The sequence below is a fragment of the Anopheles maculipalpis genome, chromosome 3RL, assembly GCF_943734695.1.
Source record: "Anopheles maculipalpis chromosome 3RL, idAnoMacuDA_375_x, whole genome shotgun sequence".
In the NCBI taxonomy this organism is placed as follows: domain Eukaryota; kingdom Metazoa; phylum Arthropoda; class Insecta; order Diptera; family Culicidae; genus Anopheles; species Anopheles maculipalpis.
In genome coordinates, this window is record NC_064872.1 from 32,226,403 (window position 1) to 32,246,690 (window position 20,288).

Below are 20,288 nucleotides of genomic sequence, written 5' to 3' on the forward strand. Positions count from 1 at the left end.
CGTTTGCTATGAAAATTTAGATTTTTGTATTTCCGATCCATTCAATGCCACACGAGTATCGCATAGAGATATTCAATTGTTTCTAAAAACGTGCTCTTGAAAAATATAATTTTACTTCTCTTTTTCTGCTTTAAAAGTTGAACCTATCCCAATAATTGGATCATTTATGATTTATAATTTGTGATACGCTTTGTCAACTTTGTTAATAGTTAGTAGTAAAAGTTGTGATAGTTTATTTTAAATTCAAAATTAAATCTTTAGTCAAACTACGGCTTTGTCATGGAACGAAGTTGCACACTCCTGTATAATTTTTCGGAGCACGTTCGCAAAGTACTTTCGTTCAACGAACGATGAAACTCGCATGCTCGTTAAATAGCTTTCAAATGAGACGTTGGTTCGTTGAGTAAGTTTAGGGCGATCATATTAAATGTTGTACCAATTTTAGCATCGTTTAACTAAAAATTATATGAAGTTTGAATAATCATCGTGTTTCTTTTTCATTTTTTGTGAGTAACATTGAAAATGTATTTTTGTTTGTTTTATATTTGGTGATCCATTCTGTCATACTAATGGTTCCGCTGTAAATTTAAAAGATTTTTTCTGCGCTTTTTGAAATAATATAAAAGCAAATATCGTAACAGGTATTGACTTCATGTGATTTGATTTTCGGGGAAAACCCTTACCTAAGGTGTAATGATCAGCAACGAAGCGCCTGACAAACACGCAGGATAAGGTGTTCTCACGATAAAGTTGCTCGCATTGAACAGGACTCTGCTTTAGGATGACGGAACAACCCGCAACGAAACAACCGAGCGCACCTGGGATAAGGTGGCGGTATTCACGGTATTGTAAGATGAAATGCTTTACAACCAAAATGAAAAGGATTTTTTTTCTGTAAATTAGTTTTAAGCCATAAGACTAGGCTACCACTCATGAATAAATAAAATAGTTTGTGAACGATCAATACCAGAACAACTCTCCCCATAAGCGCTGTAAATTGTTCTACCAAAATGTCTCTTACGAGTGATATATTTTATTATATTATCGACCAGTAAATGTTCTCCTATCGAACTTATTCAAGGAAAGATTATTGATGATTGCAAGAATATCCTAATCACCAAAGTATTTCAGGCAAGCCATACAATTTCACCTTTTCTCATACCAGATACAAGTGGCGAATTTAAACTCAAACCACTAAATCATTCAATGCGTGGCAAACGCTTACAAAGTTGCATGTTTGACTTTCGATGGTTCAGGGCTGATACTTGCCCATTTAGTGGTAAACTTCGGTGGAGAGTGCTTCCGAGAAATCACAGCTTACATTGTGTTGAAATGCAATCAACTATGAAACACGGCTATCTTCAATTTAGTTTAGATATTTTTTATTTATAATGGAAAGCAGCTTATCTTTATGTAGTAAAATATAAATATACTTCTAGTACAAGTAACTAACAAAACATATGCTCGTTGTGCGTTGTATCATACATTCAGAAACTAGCATTCCTTATTTAATTATAATTGTTCGACATGTTCCCTGGTTGAGGCTTGAGCAGGCTTAAAAAACCATTAGCTGCCATTGTCCTGCTACTGTGCGCCTGCTACACTGCACAAAAAAGAGAGGTCGACTCGTATAAATTTGCATACCACAAACAATAATGCACCGGAACAAGCTAGTGTGAGCTTGAGAATGCATCAATCAATTTCGGCACAGAGGATGAAAAACAATGTAATTTTGCTCCAGGAATGCAACATCAGTAGACAAGTGTCGGAGGTATTTAAAAGTTAATTAAAACACCATACGGACACACGTATGCGTGATGCTTTTTAATCCTTCCATTGTGAGCTTTTTCAACGCACTACCACCGGGAGTATATTAAACATGGCACCATTTGTCTTTCGGTGAGTTATGAGATGAATGTAATTTTTGTGGTTTTGTAGGGGAATGAATTGAAGCTTATCCACTGAAACGGAGATGCTTTTAGCACTCTGATGCTAATGTTACACCTTGACAGAAAATCAGGTAAAAAGGCCACATTTTATAGGGTTAACCCACACGGTACAGAACCCACATAGAAATGGGTTGTCTGCAGGCCAAAATAGCAGCACAAAGTAGTGCTAAAAATTTCGCTTCACTCCGCAAAAAAAAGCATACTGTTACGCGTTGCGCTTGGATTATGCTGTTATTGAGCTTCATTGCGATAGTCTCGAGGTCGGTCATAAATCTTCACATAATCGAATTGAATTTCAATCATTCAATCCTTTCGATCCAATGGGGCGCATCGTGATGTGGGGGAACAGTAGTTGGACCTGGTCAGCGGTCCATAATTGATGATTAACGTCATTACGATGGCAATGAAGTGGACGCAAGAGAGAGTAAAAAAACGAACCGGGGAAAATTATTTTATTTGTTCTGTGACACTGTGAAGCGAGATCTCGGTAATTATATTGTTCCCTTTTTTTACGACTGGGAAATTCTAGTTTTAAGCGTGACCTTGCCGTATGAGATTTTTATTGATGGTTTGCAACTGATGTATTAATGGAGATAATTTTTATTGCTGTAATTTTTATTGTAAAAAAGTTTTTGCTACTCTGTATATATCACGAATGGCATTTGCAAACGTTTAGTCGTGAAAACATTTATTGAATCGCTATCATAGCATGAATCAAGATTCATTCAATTTAATGGAACAAAATTTTAAAACAAACGATTGTGAAAATACGTATTAAAAAACTATTTCCGTTAAAATAAAACTAAGTAAGGCGGTTTCGCTAAAGTCTAACCAGTCACACAGGACTTAACAGGACGAAAAAACGAAATGAAAATAATTACATAAAAAATTATCCTGGCTTAATTCTAGATCAACAAAACAAATCAACAACCTTTGGTATGAAATGAAATAAAACAATAAATAATATATAATTTACCACAGGATTTTCATATTGACTACTAGTAGTTTAAAATATATTGCACAACGTAGTATTAATAATTAAAACGAATTTTATTTGCTTAAGGAAATAGCCGATTTCTTCAATCCTTGAAGATGTGCTGAGGTTTGTTAGTTTAGCGCCACCTAGTGTAGAGTAGCTGCACTAAAATAGCAGAAAGCCGGTTAAAGTTTAGCTAAATGCTATCTGTTGGCTGCCAGTTTGCTATTTCTAGGCAAATTTACACCTTTGTATTTCTGTTTATTTGTATATGTTTTTCCTTCAATTGTCCTTCAAACATCAAATAGAATAAAAAACGAAAAATAACATACATAAATAATATGAAATAAATGAATTAAATGTATGTAAAAGAGATAAATAAATGTATGTAATGAAAATATTGGAAAACAAACGCAAAACTTTAGACGAGTATGCTCGGGCTAAGGCAAAGAATAAGGAGGAAATGTTTTATTATTACGTTTATACAATTTAGTCATCACAAGCAGTGTTGACAAATTAATTGGAAATAAATAAATACAAATAAAATAACGCAAAACTTTAATTCAATTTTTGAAATCAAAGTACTTTTTTTCAGAGAATTTGAAAGTGTTTTCTTTCCCGCTCTCTTCTGCACTTCTGCTCTCCTTGCAACTCATCATTCCTAACACGATTTGTTACCTTTAGCGTGGATAATTCACACAACATTGCAGCTCGAATTGCTCCCGGCTTCCCGGCATCACTTTCCTCGAGCACGTGTCGCAGAAAACGCAAACGAACCATGAACAATTGACATACGAGTGAGACACCGCACAAACCCGGTAGGACGATCACGACGAACGATCACCTCAAGCGGAAAGGGCACGCGTAACCCCAATTTATACCCGCACAAACAGGGACAAATAATGTAAAACATATCAACAAAAGAAGCGAAAGAAAGAAAAAAAAAGCCCGGTCTTCCCATTTCTTCGCCCTGCAAACAGCTGGGTCGAAGGGTCCGAGAAAAGGTAACGCACCGTCAAACATGTGGAGGTGAAATACATCGAGAGAGAGAGAGAGAGAGAGAGAGAGAGAGAGAGAAAGAGAGAGAGAGAGAGGGAGGAAAAAATACTGGAAAGAACCCAAGGAAGGATTTGTCTCGGACGGGTAAGTAATCGACCAGCTGGAATGAAAATTATCACCCGCATTCATCGAGCTCCTACGGTTGGTGTCTCGGAAAGGCTGCCTGATAGATCCTGATAGAGAAGCGTGTGTCAGCAGTCAGGAGGCCGCTGAAGGCGATAAACTAACCGGTTGCCGTCCGTGCCGTGTCCATGTGTTGCCTTATGTGGACGGTGTGCGAAAACTGCCTGGATACGTGAGCTGGTTCTTCAAGGAGCGCTAGTCACCTCGGTAGGGTCAGCGAACGCTTTCTTCGATATGAAAGGTGATCTTACCCGGTTGAAGATGAGTTAGTGTAGAAGAAAAAAAAATATGTGAAAACTCTTCCTTATCCCTGGGACTAGGAGTCCTCACGCGAAGAACAGCACTTGAGGATCCTTTGGCGTGTGAGGGGTTAGCGACCATCATCAATTCGCAGTCACAGTGAGCGTACTGCACCCGGCGTACGCCTTCGGAGGCTCGGTAACGGAAATATGTGTGTTGACTTTGAAAACAACGCATCCTTAGGCTTCCCGACAGGATGAGCAAATGGAAGGGAAAGTCCATATGGTTTTGACACATGTCACACAATTAAGTGATTGTGAAGTTGAACGAACGTCGGGTTTGGATTTTTGGAAATGTGAAACGAAGTCAAGGTAAAATGGGCGTGCTTGTGTGAGGTTGTGTTTTCTGCTCGTTTTGTGTGTGAATGTGTTGCTGATGCCATTATCATATTAATTTAATTTCATATTTTTCATTCAGGTTATGTTTTTGGTGTGTTGCTTCGTCTTACACGCATCACGTGCGTAATTTTTAAATTCTATTTGTTTCCTTTCTTTTACAGTTGTTTCTTCAGCTTCCATGACTGATTGTGCATATTTTTACATGTCATAGAAAAATAAATTACTGGTTTGGTTGAACGCGGTTTCAAGCTCTTCCAAAAAAAAAAATATCTGCACCCGGAAGTCACATTTTTTATTGTTTTCTTTTTGGTCTTATAGTAGGTTGAAACGTGCCTGCTTCAAGCATGAATCATTTTGCAAATTTATATCGTTCTTTTTGTTTTTATATTGTTGAGTTGACTCGTACAATTTACTCTATTAGTTTTTCATAAAAAATAGTCAATTATTTTATGATTTATGTTACTAATCAACTCTTTTTGTCTTCCTGATATTCCATCTAAAATTTGAAATTTATTGATTTTCTTTGTTGCAAATCATTTGATTATTTTGTGCTGTATTTGATGTGCTCATTCTCCTTGTTTATATTTATCATGTTATTATTTCTTATTCTTAGCTGCTTTTCATCTTTTTATAGACTTTAAATTTTGTTCTGATAGCATTTCGTTAAATTTATTAAATAAATTTTGAATGCTTAACATTTTTAAATTTTATTTTTTTTTTACACTTTGATCTTAGCCTTTGGATCGAGAAGCGAAATTTTGTCACTCATGTGTTGTTCATCAATTTTGTTTGTAGAATCATTGGTTTTCATTCAAACGCAATGTTTCTGATTTTTCTAAAGTAACACAAAGTTTTAAAAAATTTTTGAATGATTTTAATTTTCTTATTTTTTGTATAACCAATTTAACAAATATGCTAGCCTAAAATAAGTTCATCTATCTATTTCTCACTTTTGGTAGCTTACCATTATTTTAAAAGGTAAAAGATTTTTATTTTAAAATGTTGCTTTTAATATAAAAAATACTTTTATCTACTCTTTCTTTATTACTAAGTATGACGGGTCGATGCCGCATTGTGAATGTGAAATGTAGTTATTTTGTATTTTCATTTTTATTTTTATATTATGTATGCTCTCTGTATTCATTCTATTATTTTTAATTTTTATTTATTTAAAATTTGATGGCTCTTTGCCGTATAGTGGCATGTGTTGACAAATTACAAATTTCACAAGGCATTCCTCCTTGGGTTTTGCCCTATCCCGGGCATTCTGGTCAAATTCTGTATTTATATTGTATATTCTGTAGAACTGCCCAGCAATGTTGCTTAGAGGAACAGCACAGTCAGTAATCCACGGTCGTCTAGTCGGTATCCGATTCCCAATCTCCATTGGATTATTCTCCAATTCCGCCAAAGAGTGCCAAAAGTTGTAATCGCTTTGCAACGGTGTTTAGCTTTCGTGCAGCTTTGCACAATGCTTTCCCTACGCACAATAATTGCATTGCGTGTTTGTTGAACGTGGTGTGTGCGAAAAATTTAGTCACATATTCATAACCTTCCCCTCGAGTAGGCTTATGCGTTTAGCCGAAATAACATTTGCATCGTTTTCATCGCTCGTCGGTCAACAAGCACAGACACTTCAACCCGTAACGAATGGATGCATTCAGAGCAGCCATCCTATCCAATCGTTCCTACCCAAAACGCTCATTTTAAATCGTTCCGTTGAAGCACCATTTCGGCTTGGGATGGCTGGCTGGCAACAAAAAAAGCGCGGGAAGCACCAAAATAAACTGGCGCTTCGGATAAAGAGCTACAACTTCAGCACCATTCAAGTGCGAGCGTTGAATTTATTGCGTAGATAAATGCAAAAAAAGGGCTCACCGGAAATGCGCAGCGAAACTTCTGGTGTGTTGTTTGTAGCGATATGAATGGTGCCAGTACACGGGCGAGGAGTGGCCTAGTCCTGCCGCGGAAAGTCAATTGCCGTTTACACTGCATCATTTTTCATCGCCATCCTGTATGGTGTGCTGCGCGTAAAACGGATGCGTTCCTGCAAAATGCAATCAATCATAAACTCCAAGCCAGAGAATGCGGATTTGGAATTTGGAGCCTTGAATTGGAACAAAGTATAATCCCTATAGAGGAGCGTTACTGTGCGGATGAGTAGCGTTTGGGGGGATTGGAATGTGAAAACCACACTGGATTGGGCAGTACTGGGGCGTTTACTTCAACGGAAATGATGCACTTGCTAGTGTGCTGTGAGTGGATTAGGTTAAACTGCTGATGCTGATGAATGCAAAATGGTGTTAAATCGGATACATTTCAGAGCATTTCAATCGAATTCAGTGAGCATTCCATTTTCAGACTGCTAGACATTCAGTTGAATTTTAAAGTGATAGAGGCAAAATAAGTAAAATTTGACTGCTTTTCGTCTATTCAAATATTTCAGATATTATTTTGTGGAGATTTGAACAACGTACTAGCATATCAAGAACTTAAAATCATTCCTTCGTGCTCTTAGTTGCTACAGTAATTCACGATAGCACACACGGTCTTTCGCAGTCATCTATGAATTAAATATGCCGGCCTATCATACCTTTGTTTTGAACAGCAAGAGCATCCACTCTCATTACTGGTGTGTAATAGATGTAAATAACGGAAGAAATGATCCTCGTAATAATTTATGGTTCTTGTGGTGGATCCTCTTTAAAGATGCCCCGCTTCTGTTATGCCTATATTTACCACGAAGTGGATACAGCGACTGGCATGAGACGACTTGAAGTTGTACATCTTTGCGATCTTTATCTTTCATTGACTCTTTGACACTATTGGTGCCAAGCTAGATTTCGCTCCAACACTGAACGTCGTACGATGATCTTCTTGACTTAACGACCGACTAGGTAAAGCTGGCCATCGAATGGATTATTAGACATAATGATACCACGTGGTTGAATAGTCAGTCAGTACTTCTATTATTCTGATAGAGCGGCCTGACCATTTTGCTAGTCAAACAGTCCTTACTGCTGGGAAATTGTTCGGATGGGATGGGAACTCCAATACTCCAATGTCATACGCATGGCACAGGACGACACAGCTCAGAAATTCCTTTTAGGCCGTCCACACGTACAGAGGAGGCGTTGTAGGCCTAGATTGAGGTGGGAGGATGGCGTGGAATCATCCGCCATCAAGGCCGGGATAATGGATTGGCGGACGACGGCGCGGGACCGTGAGCTGTTCCAGATTCTGTTGCGGCAGGCTAAGACCGTAAAGCGGTTGTAGTGCCTGATCAATAAGTAAGAAAGTAAGTAAGGATGGGAGCCCCAGTCATGACATATGAATCCTACGCCTCTATGTTGCAATATATTATCAACGATTTACATTCTCGCGGTGAGATCATTCAGGAGCCACAAGCTACCGACAGTTAAATATAGCCATTTCAGATACAGATCAGAAGGAAATGTTTTCTGTAAATGATCATCTTACCTAACATGTTTAGCAATCGATATGTTTCGTGTTTGGTTGTTCGTTTGTTCATGTTTGATAAAATATGACACAAGGTTCATCCATCCCGCCACGTAATAAATCAGATCAAGAATGTCAGAAATGGTAGGCCAAATGTATTGCATCGTCAAAAGACTGGCCAGATCAAATGGAGTCAAACCTGTCGTAGAACGGCAGCAGCCGTGGATAGATGAATTCAGCACTGGACCGCGAATCCTGTAAACTCATTTTCGTCCAGGCGATATCGTCACGACGAGCAGGTCAAGAAGAAGAAGCAGGAATGTCCAAAGAAGAAAATGCTGCCAACCGGCCTTACTGCAACCTGAGGCAATTTCTGCACTCTATTTGTTTATTAAATATTATTTCGAAGGACTGGTTAGCTCTCTCACGACAGCGTGCAACAATTACAACACAGTTTACATGAACATGCGCATTTTGAATAAGCTAAAAAGCAGAACACAACACTAGCGTGCAAAGTTGGACAAACGCTGAACATTTACACGATTGATAAAGTCGACAGAAGAGATCCCGTGCTCGAAGTCATCACAAACACATCACAACCAAAAGAGGTCCGAGGTTTGGTGATTGCTAACATTGCTCGAGTTCAAAGCGATGTTGTTGGCAGGTACCAGTTAATCGCCGATAGTAACGGTGGACAATCCTTGCTGTCGTTTAGAAGGACAGTTGTCGTACGTGTTCAAGACGCTTATCAAGAAAAGGCAGTCCAAACTTCAGACACCTAGTCCCTTAGTCGAGCCGCTGATCCCAGGAACGGAGTGCAAAGCGCGAGACTCCTGCAGCGCGAGAGCCCGGGAGGCGACAGGCCACCACACTATGCTCCTTCACCGACCTTATAAGGAGCAGTATAGCATCTTCATAGACATTGGATCACGAAGCTCACGCGTCATGTTTACGACCGATCCAAGCAAACGGCTAGATCTTCAGATCATGTGAACGAGTTGTTCCTCAAAGGCGAAGCTTAATACACTAGCACGCAACACGCCTGTCGCGGTAGATGAAGCTGGGGTTGCAAAGAACCTTTAATGTCCCAGTACTAACATACGCCTCTGAGACATTGAGGCACTGTGTGAAAGAATAATCAGTAAAGGAGAGGATCTTATCACCAGCCAAGCAAATCTTTTAAGGCCGTCTACATGGACAAAGGAAGCGTGGTAGGCCCAGATTGAGATGATGTGAGGGCTTTGAAATGTCCGTCAGGAAGGCCAGGGTTTGCAGACGACGGTGCTACATCGTCAGTGCTTTCGTGGATTTCTCCAACAAATCAAAACCTGCTATTTTCTATTTATCTTGTATGTTTTGAGATAGATTAAACATGTGACATTTATCAATTAAAGATACGCAATTTCTTAAATTTTTTTGTTAAGTTTTTGTTGTTTAAAAACATGTTTCATACCTTGAAGACATTATCACACTAATTTTATACCCTTAATAAATGGTTTTTATGTTTCCTTCACCATCAGTATACTAATTTTATTCTTCTGATGTATCCATTGCATTTGAAATACAAACTGCATTAATCTCTTTAAGCATAAAATTTTTTAAATACACACTTTATGATCATCATCACTCTTTCCCTTCACAACACACCCTAATGATATGCCACTAGCAGCAGATTTAGATCTTGTACAAACCAAAAAGAAAACATTGCGCTACATTAAATCCTCCTCTAACGACAAGCTAAGTGTTTTGAATGGTGCGTACACAACCATTTACAGCCTTCAGCAGTAATATTGTTGGTGAAAAATGTGTAACATATTTTTTAGGGTTGGTTTTCCCTCCCACCCATTCAGCACAATGATGAGTTAATCGCTTTAGCCCCACAGTTACCATCAGTTTGGTTGGAGTAAAAATTCTTGTACTCTTGGATCCCTTTTGCCTTCTCTCCCTAGTGTACTGTCTTCGTTTTTTAACTCATTTCCCCCCCTATGTTTTGGCTAATATTATCCTCTCACCTACAAATGCACTTGTTGAATGAATGATAAGGACCGCGCAACAATGAAACACGCCACCATTGCGATGAGCTCGCGTAATAAGCATAAAGCTACGCTTTACGTACGCGAACGGCATGAAATTGCTTTCGCCAACACCGGTTGTGTGCGATGATGGCCACCCCGTACCGGATAGAACCGTTCTTTACGCGGTTTTCTTTCTCGCTCTCTCCCGTCTTTTCCGAATTTAAACTACAAAGAAAGGATAAGCGAAGGAACGAATAATTTCATGTAAAGAGAAAAGAGATTTATACACGGTAAAACAAATGCGCAAACAGACAGATAAAAAAAAAGGTCAAAAGGTACCGCCGGAGATTGACCTTGCCGCCTTGGAGCAAGCCCTTGGCAGACCTCGTGGAATTCATTAGCCTACATTAAACCGCAAGGTGTGCTGATCTGTCGGTAAATCCGATTCTTCCCCCAAAAAAACAACATCAGAGGGGAACCTCTCGCACCCATTCTCACCCACCTCCCAACTGGCCACTGTGGAAGAAATGTTAACCCGGATAAGCGCGACACAAAAACGCATCGAACAGCACAAGCAGCTCCCCCGCAACACCAGCGAGATGTGCGCACGTTACGTAAATGCTGTTCTTTGGTCACGTTTTTCCACACCACCGGAAAATGATGGCCGGATCGGTTGGACCAACCAGTGGTCATCAACGGTGAAAAGAAAACCACTTGAAACAAAAAAATCACACCGGATTGTGTTCCGTTTCTTTTAACGTTTTTTCGGCTGTTCCGCGCGGTCGGTTCCGTCAGCCCGGGTTGATAATTAATTATCATTCTGTTTTGGGTCTGTTTTGCGGCCATAGGGCTAGTTCTTTTGAAGGTTTTACTTTGTTTTTGTTCGTGCCGAACGGAACCCCCAAGCTGCTTGCTTGTGGCGATCTGTTTCGATTACCTTTTAGACGGTGGTCGGACGCATCTTCTAAGAATAATTAGTCCTGCGGTACGTTCGCGAGCTTAAGCAGGTGGTTTACAAGAGTATATTTTAAACACTACTGTGGAGAAAGCATATGCATGAGAAGTGAAAAAGCTTGAGAAAATTAGAAGAAAGTAGAAAAAAAAAAACATGTTGAATGATTTAAGAGCTACAGGATGAGTGTTGGTAGCATTAATTCAGTGTAGATAGATAACAGTAAAATAGCATAATTCATATTCTAAATATGACACGGGCGGTGATGATGTGTTGACAACGGTGCCAGTTTTCACACGGCAAGACCCTGATTCAAATCTCATCAGAATCGTTCCCTAGTCACGCCGACGAATGGCCGGCGTGACCTAGTGGGTTGCCAAGCTAACACACACAAAAAGAAGAACAAATATCACAAGATAAGTAAGTGTCATAGTCATAGTATATGTTCCTATATTACTGAGACTGATTTTTGTGTAATCTATGCTAGCTTCTAGAATGTATACCTGTCCCTATTACTTGGTGATCAAGACCGGGGTCCAAATCCCATCCGGACCGTCCTACTGCAGCGAGGACTGAGTATCCAACTACGTGGTATCGGCAAGTCTAGAAATCCATTTGACGGATGGCGTGACCTGGAGGGTCGTTAAGCCAAGAAGAACGGATTTCCTTGTTTGACACATCTTACAACCAATTCCCAGCAGTCATAAGTCAGAGGCCTGACCAACGATAAAGAAAATCGTGATAAAATTCGGTACTCTTGTACTGAATTCCCATTCCATGGCGTTCATGTCCGATCAGCTGACAATCTTTGGCAGAGTCCACTACAAGAAGGAGAATTTCGATCCCCATCAGTAACGAACGACTGATTTGTTTGAGAAACTTTCAACCCTGGGATCTTTCCCAATTATTCCGTGGCTAGGAGCATCTAACTGCGAAGGGTCTGCGACACTTATGATGTTATACTAAAACTTTTTACAACCTTTGATGCATCATGCACGGAAAAACATACTCCAAAAAAATCCGGTAGTGTTAGGTATCATCCTCACGTCACATGAGCTACGAAAGTTGATGCAACAGTACAGCTTCTTCGGAATGCTGGTACGGAAGTTGCAGATTCCAAAGAACGATGCAAGATTAGAATTTCTAGCATGCTTCGAACCGTGAGGTTTTAATTTCGTATCGGATTGGGTATGGCGAATCACGCATTAGTGTCCGGATTTATTGGATCCGGATCAGATCAGATATCCTGAGCCAAAGCAGAAAAGACATATGGTGCTTTGCAGTGCGTACACATCGAAAAATGCTTACGTGCTCAAAAATAACTAATACATTGAAATATGTTTTAACCCATTACTTCACTGTGCATATTATTAGTAAATTTTATGACTTTTATAATAACAGTTTAAACTACATTTCACTGCTTCTCGAATGTCCGACAGCATGTGCATTTAACGAGCAACTATGAGGGGAAACAAAACCTTAAGTATCAGTGCTCTACAAACAATCCCAAAAACAATCGTCCATGCTGTTGGTTGGAGCACAACTTAGTGGACCGTTGTTGGGTACGAATGATGGAGCTCTTGTATGGTTCGTAAAAGTTTCTCATTGAAATGTTCACAACCGTGCCGGGCTAAACCGGCCGGCCTTGGGCTTGGTAGAACGCTCAGCAAAACAGGACGAAAGGATTGTTTGTTGTAATTAAAACTATTTCCAACCAACAACTAGTCTTTGGTGTACAAGCAACAGCACTCGACAAACGTCGAAGGTGGAAACTTTTTCATTCCACATGTGAAAGGTTTAGCAACGTAAATTTTCCGGGCCACCCCTTCCCTCCACTACAAGCTGTTGGGATTTCGAGGAACGTTTAGCCGATTGTAATTTGTTCGCCGTATGATGTTCGCCCTTTGCAAAGGGTACTCATCCCACCTCACTAACTTGACGATTTGGGGAAAATTAGTGAGTGAAAACCACCCCCTTTTCGGAAGCTCCCACACTTGCATGCACACATAAATTTACTGTTCCTGCGAAACCCTGGTAATCGGATTTTACGGACGATCGGAAATGTGTAAACTTTTTCATCAAAACACCATCGGACGATAGTTTGCAACTTTTTAACGATCAATTTTCTGTCGACCGGTTTTAAAGCCGCGACCGGATAAGCTAAATAAAGGCAAGCAGAACAAAACAAACGGGTGATTTGTTGAGCATGTTTACTGTTTCTTTTTAAAGCTTCGCGTGGCGGAAGTTAACGCAAAAGTTAGTAGCGTAAGTTCCCTGTACACTAAATTCCACATCGCGATAGCGTTCCTCGCAAAGCACTAGAATTTCGTACCAATTAATACAGACAAATAGTTTATCGTGCGATGATCTAATTATGCCTTTCCAAACAATGAATCTGCATTTAATGGGCGTAGGATGCAAGGACAATTGCTGCGAAATGGCAGTGCGACCATATAACATGCATTTAATTGCATAACGTTTGATCAATTACGAATGCTGTTAAGCTGGAGCGGGAGGTTTTCGGTTGAATGGCTAATCTGTTTTAGTTATTGCTTTCACCTAAACCGCCCGCAAGCTTTGACCAATTTGTGCACTTGTTTCATTATTATTTAATGTGAACAATTACGCCCGATAAGAACACGTTGTTATGGTTCGTGTAAAATGTGTTTTTTTGTTGTTAAAAAATATGTGTGTGAAAAAATATGTAATTAAAGCCTATCCAACAGAGAGCAGGGTTAAGCTAAGGGTGAAACGTGTAGAAAAAATATTATGCTTAATGTGGTGTGAAGTTGAACTTGGAAAGTATTGGAACGAAAACCATTACCATTACCATGACCATTAATGATTTAATTATCTTTCACAATATCCTTTTTGCTTTTTTTGTGACATTTGATAAATTTAATATGGAGACCATCTGGGGGTTTGGCATATCAGAGCAGGACAGAATCTGGACTCTTAAATACCTTGACGTAAGGACAATCGTGTTACAAATCGATAAATCATGTTATTTTTCAATATCTCGGACTTTATGATGGACGTATCAATGGCATCACGCCGTCTCAACTTGGATCTACTACACCTCTTGCACTGTCTTTTCACACATATGGACGTATGTAACTATTCTGGATTATTTTATCACTAGGCAGAATTTTTGCTGTGGAAACCAAACAACTGAACGGCATACCAACCTTGACCTAACCAACGAACAGTGAATCATTCTGATGCACCAGAGGTTGTTAAAGTCTCTGGCGATTTGGTCAAATATACCAAGGATTTTTGGAGGTCAAGCCGGACTTCGAGGTCCTTAATTAAAGACACTATAGACACTTGAGAGTTAGTAAGGCAATGGGGAAGTATTATAGGATTAAGGAAACGAGAAAACGAGGAGGAGAAACATTATTTACATCAGAAAGAGAAATGATTTAGTTGTAGAGATATGCAGTCAGCTTAGGAAGAAATTGGGACGAAAATTGTTAAGTCGTCAGCACAGTTCAAATAACAATCAGAGGGTAAGGAACATACATCATTGACAAACAAAACAAACTACAGGGGATAGACGACAGTTCCTTGAGGCACACCTGCTCCACAGGGAAAAGAGTGAGAAAGGATGTTGCTGTGTTTGATGAGATGTGGAAGGTAACCAGGAAAGGCATAAAGCCAAAGGATAATGGAATTATCGAGGCCTAAATTGGAGAATTTTTGGAGTAATAGAGGATGTAGAAAACGATAAAATGCGTATTTAAAATCAATGCAAATCGCATTGACTAGAGGGAAAGAATCTAGTTGCAAAGAAATTATAGAGATATAATACCTAAAGTTGGTGGACGTGGAGCGAAAAATTGTGTAAATGGAGTAAGGTTTCAAATGAATTACAGCATAAAGCAGGTCAATTCCTCGATACTTAGACACATCGCAAATACGAACCACCCAAGCGAATTTCAAAAGTTTATTAAAGGTTTTGGAATGCAAAGACGGACGAAATAGTTAGGAAGGACAGACGGAAAAGTAGTGGAGCTAACACAGAGGAACAGTGATTTTCAACTTAAACTGTATCCAAGTTAGAAAGAGCACGTTGCATAGGACTGCCTCAAATTTAGCGCATCTATGGCATCGGCACATACAAGGATCAGCATTAACTTTCATTAAAAATTTCAGTTCTATGATGGCTACCGTTGTCCTTAATGATTGCCAAATACATAGCAGGGGCAATTCTTCTTAGCTTAACGACCTCTAAAAATCACACCGGCCATCGAAATGACTTACTAGACTTGCTGATACTACGTAGTTAGACCGTCAATCCTTTATACGGGGGGACGACCTGCATGGGATTTGAACTCCGGTCCTACCGTTTGAGCAGACCGGCGCCGCTGTCGCCTACACCACCGGGCCGCCCGACATGAGCAAATGTTGGGCATGAGCACACTATTTCAGTCAAATAATTATTACAAGTACAAGAGCTACCTGGAAGATCAAAAATGCACTTTCAAACACGGTCAGTGTAATATAACTTCCTTGACAATGCCAGGTTATAATATTGATGCATCTTACTTTTCAGCATGCTCTACTACCTCACAGTCATCCATAATAATACTTGTAGGGTAGAAATTACTATAATCTCCCAAAAAATTGCCAATAGTCAATAATTTCTCATGATCCAACGTGATCCATTCTACTGGATGACATTACAGTTTGGTGTGAAGCATTTTAAATTCTCCGTTGGGAATACTGAAACGCAAAGAATAAACGTTTCCTTTGTCCTCGGATCATCTTTTGCTTCATCTAAATGGACCAATATCGATTGTGTGCTGTGTGATCGTTTTCCGAAACGGGGTCAAAACGAATATGTCATTTTCCACCTTCCAAAAATGCAATTTCCACATACCAATTGCTATTGCACCAGCTAACGATTGCTCCGATGGACGTCGCACTTGAACCATTATACATTTCTTTGATCGGTTTTAAATTTATGTTATTATGCTATTCTTTGCAATCTCGTCCCTCCCCGTCTATTTTCTCAAAAAAGGAAGAGGATGGTCCATTATTTTCCTTGTCAAAATAAAAAAAAGAAAACAGGACAAGCGAAGGGAACCTTTTTTTCTTACACGCTACTCATACGAAATTTGCTGCCCAGAACTCACTTTTTTTCCTGAGCGCACTTTGTTCAGTATGCTACTATTTGGTTATTCCTTCCAGTAGCCCATTCGCAAATGCATATCACGCGATGGTAAGCTCACAGCTCTTTTTTTGTTTTCCGTTTATCGCATACACAGCGAAGATGGTTTCTGGGTACGGTAAGGCTAGGATAGCAATCTCAATGCATATTTCACAACGCATAATTTGCGTTCCTGGCGTTCCTATAAACTATCGGATGGCTACATGCTCCAGTAGCGCCCAGCCCAGGCCAGGGAGAGAGAGAGAGAGAGAGAGAGAGAGAGAGAGAGAGAGAGCACAAAATGTAGGAGCAAAAAAAGGGGATAAAGAATGGGTCGAAATGTTTGTTCTTGTTAGGTTTTCCTGCAAACTTGGTGTACTAAAAAAAATGTGCTGAATAGTTGAATTCTACCCTTTCGGGGCTTGTGCCACATATACATTGCCACTAGTAGCTTTTGCTGCTGCCAATCAAGTGAGCTTTAGGAAAAGGATAAAGAAAGCCTTCAACGGACAGTATCAAAACGTCAAACTAATCCCGGGGATTAGCACTGAGGTTCGTCGTATGTTGTCAACAAAATTAATGGAAGTAGGCAAGCGAACAAAAAACCCAAACCTCCACAGCATCACGTCACTAAGGACACTCCCAAACAGGGAACAGATCATCAGCAGTAGCCATAAACAAAGCCGCATCGATTGCCCTTATTAGCTCCGGCTGGTTCGGGGCACGCTTTGAACAGGGTCCGACAGACATACAAATTGAAATTATTCAAATCTCCAGCACTTTGCGGTGTGCCTTGAATCCCGATTTTTGGACTCTTTTAATGGCGATTCTTTTTTCGATCTTCGCATTTCCTCGGTGCTTTTCGCGTTAATCCTTTTTGCTCATTCCAAACAAGTATTACTGGCCGAAGGAACGATGGTGCTATCGGACCAGCGTGAAGGAACCGTTAAAGGTAGACACACTTAATGCCTGAAGCATAATCCTCCGCAAAGTTCGAAACAACGATGTGGAACTTGAAATGTGAGGGTCGGCGGGGTTAAGGAAGAACTTCAAAAGCATAGATGTCAACGCGCACGGCAAGAGAAACGAGTGTTCCGGGCGGTGAAAGTTTCGGTTCGTTTTTAAAGTTGTGACAGTGTAACCACGGAAAAGTTGTTAAGCCCCTGTAAATAGGCTATGTCAGTGTGAAAGAATCCCGAAATACAAAAAAAAAAAATCGAATGCTTTCCAAACTTTTCACAACTTAAAACTAAATACTGCCGGCAAGGGATAAGTTTTCGATTCTTACGATCGAATTTCTCGTTGTTTTTCGTCTGCCCTCCCCCGAACCAATTGTGCGGAATAAATTGCTAGATGGTGAGAATCGGTAGATTGTGGATAAATAAATGAAATTCAATTTCGTTTGTACTCGCGAAAAACCCATTCCGTGCACGGAAGGAAGGCGGGAGAGAGGCAGCAGGTAAAAATAAAAATCATAAAATAAAACGCACCACCCAACCGGCCCCAATGGAGCCCGGTTGTCGAATCTATTTCGTTATCCTTATCCCCAAATCGAGCCCGCCGCCTTATTATAACGGTATCAATTTCCAACCATTCAAAAGCACTGGATGAATAAACAAGCAGCAGCAGCAGTAAGAAGCAGGCAAAGACAACTGAAGATGGTTCCGTCGGGTGGCCAAACCAAAAAATAATGAACTTGGCCGGTATATTTCTTCCAAAATCATAATCCAATGAGAATTTCTGGCAAACATTCAAACCCGGAGCATTGACAAAACCCAGGCCCGAAGAGATGGTGCGCATCAAAATCATAATCCATCGAGAATTTGTCAGGAAACGCTTCACGTACCTTTCACGGGAGCTGAAACGAGTCGAATTTCGAAACGGGGGGAAAAAAACGTTCCCAGGAACGCTGGCAGAAAATCAGGAATCAAAATGTCGCCCTCAGCCGATGGTTCCGATGGCATGGGATGGACGAGCTTCCGCTCTTGCGCTTGTCAAGTTTTCCACCAAACAATCGTCGCAAAAGTGACCCATTTTGATTAAATTGCGAAACACGGCGGCGGCACGGCGGAAGGGAACAAGATTGAAATGAGATGGAAACGAATCGATTTATCCGGTGGGAGCAGTTTAAAGCGAAACTGTTGGGAGCAGTATGGACAATGTAATTTTCGTTGTTTATCTGGTGCAAATATTGGCAAACGACTTTTGCAAGAAATTGATGTTATTTGTTTTTGCAAGAAGTGTTAAAATGTGTTTTTGGTTTGGTAAACATCGTTGGGTGGAAAACCGAACTTCAGTCAATTGCACGGGAAAGAATGTTTACAATCAATCTGGTGTTGTCCGGTTAAACATAATTCTTACAACTGAATTTACTGCGTAGGGTTTATTTTACTATCCGGAAACTCAACAAGAGAGATTGACTATTGGAACAGCGATGAGATCATGACCAGGGACAGTATAGGGATGTAACATTCCTATTCATCTGATTGTTCGAAGCTACTGTAGTATGTTTCTAGAATTCTGCAAGTGACAGTTTCAAGAAATATAATCTTAAAGGACGATTACTTCACTCTTTAACTGAAATGAACTTAGATATACTTGAGCAGGTGGAGTATCTGCCACGTCTCTATCAATCTAGATCAAAAAGTTAAGCAGCAGGAGCAGGCAGGAGAACTGAGGTCTTAAAGTCAGTTGCAATTTTTTTGTTACAAGCCTGATCATGCATTTAATTCGAAAACGGATCTTCATAGTAAATGACCGACACTCCAGTAACATTTCATAGATAATAGAAATCTAGAATTAAGAGTTGAGGTGGTAGAGGGATCGTAACTTCGGACACCATCGTAAGCAGCGAAATCTGAAAGCGCTTCTTTCAAGAAAATCGTGCCTATTACGGACTCCACCAACTCCTGTGATCCAGAAGACTCCAACACATGAAATGCACGATATATCGTACTCTGATGTCAAAGGCCCTCCGAGTGGTTGAACTGGTGACCTCTGTGATGAGGAACCACAGTCTCCCCCAGGTGTTGAAACGACGGCTGTTGGCAGGAGTTGCGGAGTCAGTTATACGCTATGCGGCACCCATCTGGACAGAGGCAACCGACCTGCAGTGGTGTCGCCGGAAGCTCGCTCAGGTCCAGAAGCCGCTGACCAGGGGTGTCACGAGCTAATTCCGTTCGGTGGCGTACGAAACGTCGATAGTGCTGGCTAAGATTGTGCCGCTACATTTGGTCGTCAAAGAGGACGAAAGGTGCCACCGGAGGCTTCTGGCTGCCCAGGGTGCCAGCAGAAAGGAGATTCGACGACAAGAGTGAGTGACCACGATCCAACAGTGGTAGGGTTCCTGAGATCGGGCAGCCGGAAGTTCATCGGCCAGCCGGTAAGTCGTGTGGGCTCACAGGATCATTCTAAACCTTCACTAGTGGATGGAACGGACGCACGGTGAGGTAGATTTTCATCTCTCGCAGGTGCTTACGGGACACGGATTCTTCCGGGAGCACCTGCACGTTTGTAAGTTCGCTCCGTCTCCGGAATGCCCTCGGTGTGAGGGAGTGGCCGAGTCAGTGGCCACGTGATGTTTGAGTGTCCGGTGTTCGAAGACATCCGACAGGAGCTGTTGGGCTGTGGGTCGAACGATCCGGTGCACGCCAGAAACCTTGGCATAAAGCTACTGGAGAGTCCAGAACGGTGGAGGGGCATCCAGGAAGCTGCCAGGCGAATCACCAGCGTACTGCAACAACTCTGGCGCGAGGGCGAAGCTGCACTTAATGCGAGGACTAATCCTGCCTCAGAGAAGGTGGCAGATTAAAGAGCACCGCAGGAGAAGGAAAGCCGCGTGGCGAGAAATCTTTCCAGAAGGAATCGGCGCACACGTGACATGGCGAACGGACGAGCTGGCGCTCGTCTAGCAGCCCACGTTGTGGCAGCTTCAGCCGCTCGCGATGAGCAGATCCTGCAGGCGG

General features: G+C 40.9%; 1 protein-coding gene across 1 annotated transcript in view; it reads left to right on the forward strand.

Moving 5' to 3' along the window:
* Window positions 1-20,288, forward strand: part of LOC126564205 (sodium/hydrogen exchanger 7) — a 714,899-nt gene that overhangs the window by 131,681 nt on the left and 562,930 nt on the right. The window lies entirely within an intron of this gene.